At 40.8% G+C, this 9,649-nt stretch overlaps 1 long non-coding RNA gene across 1 annotated transcript; it reads left to right on the forward strand.

Moving 5' to 3' along the window:
• Positions 1-4,429: 4,429 nt before the first annotated feature.
• On the forward strand, positions 4,430-8,109 carry LOC125322684. Its single transcript, XR_007202155.1, has 3 exons — positions 4,430-4,496; positions 6,827-6,870; positions 7,927-8,109. It is a non-coding gene; the product is annotated as an uncharacterized LOC125322684 (long non-coding RNA).
• The last annotated feature ends 1,540 nt before the right edge of the window (positions 8,110-9,649 follow it).

Raw genomic sequence — 9,649 nt, forward strand, 5'->3', positions numbered from 1 at the left:
GGTATTTCAAAGTGAAGATGAGCACTGGTTGAGGTAGAAAGTCTTTCTGCAGCTCACCATCTGCCATTGCACGGGGTATTACAACACTTATTGGCTTTTCTTAACTGTTAATGAAAAACTACCATCAACAGCTGCCATCACTCCCACTACAGATTGTAATAAACAATAGCCCATTTGGCTAATAGCCCTCATCCTCCTGCTCTAGAGGAAAATTAGCTTGGGAGTCAAGCTAGTCAAGCTAATTAGCTTGGGAGTCAAGCTAGAATTGAAGGAATCAGTAAAATTGAGAGACAAGGAAAGATGGCTAGAACTTTGTGATTGATTTGACTTTATTGGAACTATGTTTTTCCCAGCCTTGAAAACCACCAAAAAAAAAGTGCGTATATATATAAACTGTGGAGCAATTAACATGACTGCAGTTTTAATTTTCCCTGAAGTCTTTTCTATTCACCAGCGTGCTCAGGGATGGTCCACCAGGCAACTATAAAAAATCCACTCTAATTTATAAAACTAAGAATTTATAATTGGGTATGTACTCAATTTCAGAATCTAGAATTTTGTTTGTTTCAGACTTTGCAATTTTTTTACCTTCTGATGTCTTTTCATAAATCAGCTTTGTTTACCCCACTTTTAATTAAGTAATGAATATTCTCTTCATTGTCTCTGAGGTTTAATGACTCAGAAGATCTCTGCTTCTCTTTAAGCATCTTAATGAAGTTACCAGTCTCAAGGGTTCTCCAAAATTTCTGCTGGAAATTTGGCTGATCAACATCAGTTTGACCAGTCTTATTTTCAGACAGAAGAAATCCAACTTTTAAAAATAGATCTTCAAACATCTGCTTGTAGCTGTTGTTTCTAATCCTAAAGTTGAGTTCTTCATTATTCACACTTAGAAGAGTAATATAGGTGGATCACTGTAAGTGTGATGAAATAATAATGTTCAGTTTTATGTGATGCTGTCTTAAAATTAGTAAGACACATTCATGGCTCAAAATCTCCTCCAAATGAAAAGGAAAGCTCCACCCATGTACTTCACAAATCAGTGGGAAGATGAAAGATTGGGTAAGTGGAGCAACCAGCAGCTGTGCTGTGACATGCACATGAGTATAAATCCCAATGGAGATGCAGACACACAAAGCGCAGAGCTACAACAGGGGCAGACTCTGTTTTATCCAAACTTCACTTAAACCTCCTTAACGGAGACATTGTCGAGAGAAGTACACTCAGAGTTCATGCAGTAAATGACTAGCCTAAGAATAGCTTTAGAGAGATGGGAAACAAGCTATTCTCAGAGCTATTCTAGAACAGTTGGCTATTTTCAGGCTCTTGTCTTGTTTCCTTTACTTATCTACTATATTTTCATTTTCTACTTTAAAAAATCCACACTACATAATTCCAAACAGTCAGCTATATTTAGAATCAGAGATTTTCACTTTCATTTCCATTGTTCTTCACTCTGTAGAGAAGACTGATTTTTTTTGAGCATATGAGACTGGCAAGACCAATACTAGAATAGTCAAATCTGTTATTTAAGTTTTAAAAAAAGATACCTGAAAATTGAAAAAGAGGCAGAAAGGAGACAGAAAAGTTTTGGCCAGGGAAAAAGTGTTACATTGGGAAAATGAAGATCAGCTTGCTTAGAACAAGGAAGCCCAGATAAAGTGACAAACATAAAGAATTTATTTGAAAAAGTATACAGAAATTATTTTCCTGGGATAAATGAGAAGCTAGAAAAACTCTAGACCAAATGGAAAAACATTAAAATTTTATGCAGTTAGGTATAAATAAACCTTTTTTTCAGTCTTTCCTCTTACCAGGCTCATCCCTAGTCTCTTCAGTAAGGGACACAAATGTATGGAATAAACTACCAAGGGAAATAGCAACTCCTGCGTATTTGACATCCTCAGATGGGGATCAAACTTGCATTAACCAAACAGAAGTTACTGAAATCAGTATGCAAGTAAGTGGATGAAGTTTAGGGGTCCTTTATAGGGAAGAAGTCAAACCCAGAATATTTCACGGTCCGTTTTGGTTTAACATCTGTAGTTCCCCACAGACAGCATATGTATATATACTTAAGTGTTTTATTGACAACTTGAAATGCTAAAAAGAAGTAAACATTCAATGTAGCGAGCACTAACTCCTCTGATAAATCAGATGTCTCCAAGCAAGTGCTACATTTAACACTACAAAGATATTTATGATCACTTCTCATAGTGCTATATACTTTGGTGTCTTTTCCAAAGTTCCCTCCTTTGGCACAGAACAAGACTCCAACATTAGTAGGGGAGCAAGCTGAGACACAGAGAACATAAGAACTATATTCCCATCTCTTCCACCACTCTCTTCAACCACCTGCAGAACTTTTGTCTTTATACCTTCTACATTTTTGAGAATGGGGGAAAGGAGCATTTTCTCACCTTTGCAATGTACTTTGCATAATTTAAGTGAAGAATGATATCCAGTTGCCACACACCTCTTTTTTTTTTTTTTTTTTTTTGGTATCTGTCCGTACCAGAGGAAAAAAAGGAAATCTGAGTGCTAAATATCTGAAATACACTAGGCATGAACAGATTTAATGGGAAGATTATTCCTTCTTTTCCTCAGATCAGACCATTTGTTTGAAAGCATGAACTACTTCATGTAACACAGTCCCAACTTCACAGCTGGATCAGACCTGCCCACAGCACTAAGAAAACATTTTATTTTGTGAAATTGCTCTGAATGAAGGCACCCACACATTTACTTTCACAGCACTGAGGCTGAGGCTTTCGGTACCACTCCAGAAATGCAGCCACTGTTAAGACCCACAAACGCTGCCCAGAGTTCAGATAAAGTCAGAGTTTGGGTTTGTAAACATTTGAACCCCAAACTATCTAACACAAAATGGGCTTTTTCAAAGAATGTATCTGAGGTGTTACTTATTGCTAAAAAGACTACGGACACCTGGTTTTCCTTGGTATTTCAGTCACATATTTGGCATTAGAACTGTCAGAACATGTTGCAATCACTCAGATGACTAATACATTAAGGTATTTTTGTGGCAGAGGACTGGAATACTTCCCACATTTCCCCTTTTGTCTTTTCAATAAGGACGGATTATCCCATTCTTTCTCATTCCCTGTTAAGTCCCTAAAATGTACACTTCATCAAAACACAATGCCCAAGGATGTTAAGAGCTATACAACATCTACAGTCCTCCCCAAATTGGACACTCTGTGTAATCTGCTTTTCTGGGAGCTCATCATCATGTGAGGATGAACCAGGAATCGGCTTACAGGAATAAGGCTTTGGGTGTTTGCTGTCCCAAGACCAGCACTGCTTGAGTTCCCCTGCTGCAAAACAGGAAGCCGAGGCCAGAGTGCTCTCAAAACTCAGAGGTTGGTGTCAGCCAGAATCTTAATGGTCACCCAGAGGCCTTCCAGGCTTGCCATGCTCAGATCAGGCAGCTTCTGAGATTCATCTCAGCAGGGATCAAGTACAGCTCCATGAAAACAAACTCAGTTTCTAAAGTACAGTAAAAATAGTCTTGTTGTTTTATTTTTTCTTCCCACATGAGAGCCATCATAGATATGTTTAGAAAACTGAAATTCAAAGTCCAACCCAAGGCCTTACATTTCCAAATAGTCAAAATACACTCTTGTCTCTTCTCCGCCAGTTCAGCATTGACCTCTGAAGGCAAATCATTCATAATTCGTCCCATAACAGGAAAGCCACCTTTATTTAAAAGATTGCACAGCCTTTCATTTGATATTAGCTGTACATGAAGCACAGAAACCAATGACCACTTTAATTGTCTGAGGACTTGTCCCCATCTGTAAGGTAGCTGAGCTTACACCTCCTACCAAGCTTGCACTGAATTACCAGCAGGCACCCTCCCTGCCAAGGGACCAGCTGCCTGAAGGGGGACACAGGTCTTGCAGGCTGCAGAGCAAAGGTTATGTTTTATCGGGCTTACAGTTGAACAAGTTGGTGCAGACCTTAAGTAGTCTTGGTCTTGCTTTTGACATCCAAAAGCTTTGGGATTTTGGCTCAAGACAAAAAAAGATTGTATCTTGACCAAACCCCAAATGTTTACAAACACAAAACGGTAATTTTTGTGAAAGGGATAATCCTGATGGACAAAATGCAAAATCTATTCTTTCCTGGTTTCTGTGGTTTTGCTCTGCCTCTTCTCCAACAGCTTTCTCTGAAACACCCCACGAGAATTATTGCTTTCCTCTCCTCAGCTTTTGCCTGGGCATGTGCAGAGGCAACCTTTGTTTTACGGAGGTGTGGAAGGTCACACTAATCCCTGGTTTTTGTGTTACAGAATGGAATCTTTGTTGCTGAAAAGGCTTTGGCTCGTGCCACACAGTTTCTTTCCAAGGATTTGGTACTCTGTGGGGACTTTATTCTTTGTGGAATTTATTGTTTGTGTCAAGAAGATAATTTTTCAACCCCTTGTCCCTGCACACCAAGGCCCTGATTCAACAAAAACTTCTGGAGTCACTCAGGTAAGTCATCCCATAGATTTCTGTGAGTAAAGGTAGCCATACAATCAAACGTTCCATGTCTTTGCAGTCTTCTGACATATTTTGGGCAAACACTGATCTCCTTTTGATATAAATCCAGGAGAGATCAGTTTAATAGATTTGCTTTCTATGCAATGAGAATGGAAATACTAAGAATAATAAATAGCATAAAATTATCTAACGTTATACAGCTGAAAAATCTTACTTTGTAACACAGTGGTTGATGTTTTTATTAGTAACTTCAAGTATACATATTCCCCCTTTAGAGTTATCAGCAGCTTCAGGGCCTTTTGATTATTATTATTTTGTATCCTCTCTGTTTTAATTATAATGCACTTTGCACTTCTCTAACAATTTTAATCTGAAATCTTAAATTACTTTGCAAGCATGAATTCATTAAACCTCACAATGTGCCTCTGAGAAAGCTGTTTAATAATACACCCTTATTATGGATACACCAATTCAGGCACACAGATATTAAGTAATTTTCCCAAAGTCACAGAGTAAATCAACAAAAGAGAACAAAAAGACAATTTAAGGGACACATGCTTCCAGGTCACACAAATATGAATGTTGAGAAATACCTTCATAGATAACACAGAGCTTGCAGGTTCCCACTGGTCTGAAACCGGCTTGAGGTACCCCTTCCCATATTGCCTGCCAGACCACAGACTCCTCTTCTTGATCCAAGTATTTCAACCAAACTGCTATGACAACCATAAGGTAGCATCACTGCCACCACACAGCAGTTTAGATTACAAGAAAACAGAGCTTTTGGATTTGCCTATGCAGGAGCTTTACTTTTTTTTCTCTGATGAAATTCATCCCCATGATGAGCTGGAGCACAGGAGCAGGAGAGACTTGGCAGCTGCAGCAGCACACCAGCTGCAGCTAGAACCTCTCTCCCTACCTGCCACCAGCCCTGGCAATGGATTCTTTCATTGTACCCCAGATCCAAGAGCACCTCAAAAATTTGTGAATGCCCTGTTCCTGGAAGTGTTCAAGAACAGGCTGGATGGGGCTTTGAGCAACCTGGCGTAGTGGGTGGCATCCCTGCCCATGGAGGGGTTGAAACTAGATGGTCTTTAATGCCCCTTCCCCTCCAAACTGGTCTATGATTCTATGATTCTATATCCTCTTAATGTCCAGGAGTCTATTGCTGCCTCTTCTAACAGCCCTGAAGTGTAAAGACCCCAGGATACAAAGGAGCTTGGCAGAGACAGATACATTTTCACTGCCAAAGCTTCTGTTTCTCCACTGAAAACACTGCTAGTACATGATCGTCTGGTATGGTGACAGGTTTTGGGGGTCTCCTCTTCTGCTCAGGAATTGAACTCACAAGCCAGGCATCAGTGCATGAAGGTTGCAGTGCCTGTGCAGCATCACAAGTCCTGCAAATGCAGGCCCACGATGTTGGGTATAGCTGAGACAGTCTGCACCTAAAGCACTGGTTGAAATCTGTGGGTCCTAAAGGTGCTGAAATATCTCTCCAAACTGGATCAGTACTGTCAACTAACTGCTTCAGGTAGAATTACACCCAGTTACAGGTAGAATTACATCCAGTTAACAAGGCTTCAAGCACTTTCAGAGCTTCACTCATTCTCTCTCTGAATACAATCTCAATCAATTTCAGTCCTATATTGACCCCAGCTCACCCTTTCCTCTCTCTCTTTTTTCCTCCTTATTTTTCTCTCAAATGCTACAGAAATTGCTTTCCTGGAACATGAAAGCTAATGTATGCAAATTGTCACCATTGCCGTTGTGCCACTATATTGCTGAGGTAGTTAATTACCGGGATATTGCAGTTTGCTCTCTATCCTCTTGTGCTGCTCCTAAAAGGAAACAAAGGAAACGACATCAGAGAGACAAAGACAGAACTCAGTCCCCTATTAATAACCACCATAAAGGAAATAAAGGATTAAAGGCCTTTTGCAGCACACATGGCATACAGCTTTGTATGGCACGGATGTTGAAGAGGTTCTTGGAACTCTGTCTGCACCTGGCCATGTTATTCATCAAGAGATAAACCTTGAGATCCTTGCTTAATTTACACTGAATTGCTATAATGCCAAAAGGAATTTCACAGCAGTGAGATCTAAGTGAAAACCAAGGCCAGTGGCAAGAGCATTGCTTGAACTCAGACAATGCTTTTAGTCTTGATTCTGCCACTTTCATGCAGCTATCAGGTTTGCAGGTGACTTTAACTGCTCCTGCTCTCCTTGTTTGTAAAAGGAGTGGTAACTTTGTCCCTCAAAAAGTATTTTGGGATTTACCTTAGCACTGAATTCTAATTTCCTGGTGTGTCCCAACAGGGCAATATGTTCTCAATGACTGAAAGGCCAGGTCCTCACAAGAGGTAAGTAATATCACCACCAGACTTTTCATGCTCTCTGCAATCAGTGATGACTTTTCTGAAAACCAGTGGCAGAGGTGGTCCTGAATAAAAATGACATAATTTAGCCTTAGGAAACACACAGAGGCTTGATAAAAAAATAAAAATTGAGAAACCCTATGGATTCTAATGACTACATAAGAGCTGCTCTGTGGGATTTAATAGTAATTTTAAAAGGATGGTTAAAACTGCCGTACTGAATACACAATTGCTCATTGCATTTAAGGGGTATTTATTTTAAAATTGTTTCTATTGATCTCGTTCAACCTCTTTATGATCACACTTGGGCTGGTCCTTCCTGGTTTTATAGGACGCTTCCATAAAGACCAGGATGTCCCTGTAGGTGACACGCATTAAAAGGGTCAGTTGTTTTGAAATAAAGAGAAAGAGATAATGAGAAAGCCCAGCTCTCACCGAGCGGGTAGGCGCCAACACCCCACCTCCCGTTATCTGCAGCCAATAAGGCTGTGTGCTGATGAGGTAATGCTTGCATTCAATGCTCTAGGCAGCGCTTCGGTGGTTTGTGATTCTCCTTAAAGGAGACAAAAGTGGGAGGTTTCCCTCTCTGTTCTGCTCGTGCAAATGAGCATTTGATTCAGATCTTTACAGTTACAGGGAAAGGGGGGCAGTGGGGAAGTGTGCCAGTGCTCAAGCTTTGCTTCCCTTCCGTCTTTTGTAACACATAAAGGAGTTTGAAGTGTTTTACTCATGCAAGTTAAACAAAACCTAAGCAGGTGGTTTGGTTTCTGCTGCAGACAAATCCCAGGATGGATTGGTTCCGAAGGCTTCTGAGTAAATTTAGGAAACTGCAATTTTTATATCACTCACAAATCAGTTCACTCTCCTTTCATCATCCTAATGGAACCAAGGCAAAAAAAAAAAAAAAAAGGGGGGGGGGAGATTTTGTGACTCAATATTTAAAACAAATCAGTGGGGGAAAGACCGTAGAAACAGCTTTGTTTTCCTCAGCCGGTGTATTCAGCACGCATTTCAGTCACGCCTGCGTATTGCCTTTGACAGGAGGAACAGCTCCCGTTGAGGCCAGTGCTGCCACCATATGCAGTTGGTGTATGGGGCCGGCTCCGCTCTGAAAAGCAGCTAAACCTTGGAAGCAGATTGCGAATTACAGACAACATTTGAGAGGAAGTCAGTAATTCCCCTCTTCACTCTCAGGCCCCGGGCTACCTCTGCAGGCTTGTAAGAGTGGAAGACAACACCTTGTTACCAACTGAGTATATTTGGTGAGAAGTCAGGACAAGGAAAGGAGGTCTTGCTCTGGGACTGTACCCAGAGCAAGAGCCATCCTGGTGGCATTTTCCCATCACTCTCCTGACTGCAAGAGTGATTTAAAATGAATTAACTGCCCTCTGTACTTGCACATCACCAACTGGATAAATTGTCCTTGACTGGTCGAACACTTTTAAGTACTAATTTTTCTGCTAGAAGAAGTATTTCTTCCTTCAGTCAAGTGCAATTACCCCAACCATCTCTTTTAATTGTTGTCTTTCCAGAAGATATATTCCCCAGGGGCTTTCTTGCCAATACCAGTGGATGTTTTTTTCGGGGAATACATTGACCTGCTGGGGCTGACATCCATCTTTCATCTGCAGCAAGCCCATGTTAGAACTTCATGGACATGGATGCTGGGATAGCTCATGGGCATGGGGGGAGGCAGCAGAAATGGAGATCCAGAAACACACATGTGAATAGCAGTTCTGCCTCTTGAACTAGAGCCAAAACTCCACAGATGCTCAGCTGGATGAGTCCATATGGAGCCTCTGAGGCTGGAAGCCATGGAGATATTACTCATTTTTGAGACGACTTGCAGTGTAATTGCTGAAGTAGCCCCTTTTCTTTATCTCAGCAGGAGTTACAGTGGGAGACCAGAGATACACAGCTTGGCTGTTATTTTACTGTACATCCAGACTGACAAGGGCAGTGGGAAATCAAAATCTGCTGTCACTTTACACAGCTTTCAACTCCAGTGTGATCAGGAGGAATCAAAGAAGTGGAGCATGTTCCCTATTCGCAGCACATGTGCTTCAGCACACCCAGATACACAGATAAAAGTCCAGTGAAAAGAATGGAATGAACATGAATTTAAGGAAAACCCACCCCAAGTGCTGAGTCCAATAGCCTTTTTCCTTAAAGGCAGGAAATGCACTGGCTTTGTACAGCACATTTTGAGAAGATTCAAATACAAGAGATTGAACAGCTTTTGTAAAAAAAAAAAAAAAAGAAAAAAGAGAAAAACAACTGTGTTCAATTAACCTTGAAAAATGAATTTGAACTGTTCTTCAATTTATATCAAATGCACATTACAGTAGGCTTTTAAATGTCTGTCTTCTATCTGTAGTCAGCTTGGTAAAAGATGTATTTTCATTGCACAGGGGTTCCTCTCTTGCCTCTTCCCTTTCTTCTCACACAATAGAAAAGGCATTTTGAACAGATTTCCTCACTTATCTCCACTGCATTTGTTTTCCAACATGAATGTAGCATTACTGTTGGCAGTACAACTTACCTCCTCTGCACTAAGCAACACAGCATGAGTGTGCAGAGCCATGACAAAGATGCTCTTCAAAGTGTTCACTGATACCTAAGTTGTAACACTGAACGTTAGTGAAAATACTTGTCCATCCACTCCTGGGGGTCCTGTTCTGTTGTCCCTGCAGGAACAGCCATGTGCTAATTCAAGGATGGTTTAGTTTGTCTGAGTTAGAGGGGGTTATAAAAAGCCACCTGA

The sequence above is a fragment of the Corvus hawaiiensis genome, chromosome 3, assembly GCF_020740725.1.
Source record: "Corvus hawaiiensis isolate bCorHaw1 chromosome 3, bCorHaw1.pri.cur, whole genome shotgun sequence".
Classification (NCBI taxonomy): domain Eukaryota; kingdom Metazoa; phylum Chordata; class Aves; order Passeriformes; family Corvidae; genus Corvus; species Corvus hawaiiensis.